The 1,219-nt window shown below is 32.2% G+C and overlaps 1 protein-coding gene across 7 annotated transcripts in view; it reads right to left on the reverse strand.

The window, feature by feature from the left end:
• Window positions 1-764, reverse strand: part of LOC106525120 (dynactin subunit 1) — an 18,357-nt gene extending 17,593 nt beyond the window's left edge. For all 7 annotated transcript variants that reach the window (XM_014019244.1, XM_014019243.1, XM_014019239.1 and 4 more), the window contains exon 1: window positions 649-764. The gene's annotated coding sequence lies outside the window, so the exon portion shown is untranslated. The remainder of the gene's footprint in view (window positions 1-648) is intronic.
• Window positions 765-1,219: the final 455 nt, after the last annotated feature.

Raw genomic sequence — 1,219 nt, forward strand, 5'->3', positions numbered from 1 at the left:
ATATTTGGGGTCACAAGTTTTTGCCATGAACATTTCGTGGGTCAGATGATAAAAGGTTTGGGAACCACTGATCTACAGTGTCAAGAGATGGACATAAACCTGTTATTTACTACAATATTTGACTTAAATGCATTGCAGCTCTAGTCTAGTCTAGTGCAGTTGAGTTGGAAAGCTTAGTTATTTGTACCTTTGTTAATACCTTAAACTTTGTTTTACTAGAGGAGAAATATAAAAGTCTAGTCGGTCAGACAGCAAACGTAAGCTAAACATTTTACAATTAAAAATGTCGGACACTATGTTAAGAAATACTATCATTTTTTAAAGTTTTAAACAACGTAAGTATCTCAAAATTGCAGAAAAACAAACCAACATGATTAGCCTATTAGCTAAATTTAGCTAAAGCTAACAGGATGACAGAAACACAGCACTCCTGCTTTGTTATTTTGTTTCAAGACAACAAAAACATTCAAACACAAATTTCTTTTTCAAACATTTTAACAAATTATTCATGATGTAAATAACAATTCTCAGTTCAATGACAGCTAGATAACGTAACCCCACAACAAAATAAGCTAGTCAGTTAAATTAAGGGCAAAAACCTTATGTAAATAAGCTGCTACAAGTTTAGTATTTCATAATGTTACTCACCTTCACACGCAGATCCTTTTCTTTAGACTGGGTTGTATGTCGCGTTACAATGTATTGTTGTCACTTTATTAATGCCTCTTCCTAATCCGACAGTCTTCTTTTCCGGGTTTTGACACGCTACTTCCGGTGGCCGAGTTGATTATAAAGTAGCGCCCCTTGTGGTGGGCCGTAGTAATTACTTATCTGTCTTTTTTATTGAGTTGATTTGCTACTTTTACAATTAGACAAAAAGACTATTAATATGGCAGAATTTTATTTTAGTTGTACAAAATATTCTGATTTACTAGGTTGCATATTTTCTGTATTTTTCAAGGGTGTTATTTTATTGGCTTCGGTTGTAAATTGTTCATAAAATTATCCCAGACTTTAGGACTGATTTATTCCTAGTTGTGGAAATAAATAAATGAAAAAATAAACAGAGTTTATAGTTATTTATAGTACCAAAACAGATCTGATCAGTTCCAAACTTCTGTTTTATCAAAACAGATCTGTCAAAAGTCTGTGTGAAAAGTGCAAACACCTTTTTTGTCATTATTAAAGTGAGTTTGAGGATGATTTTCATATATATATA

This window comes from Austrofundulus limnaeus, unplaced genomic scaffold (genome assembly GCF_001266775.1).
Source record: "Austrofundulus limnaeus strain Quisiro unplaced genomic scaffold, Austrofundulus_limnaeus-1.0 Scaffold213, whole genome shotgun sequence".
In the NCBI taxonomy this organism is placed as follows: Eukaryota; Metazoa; Chordata; class Actinopteri; order Cyprinodontiformes; family Rivulidae; genus Austrofundulus; species Austrofundulus limnaeus.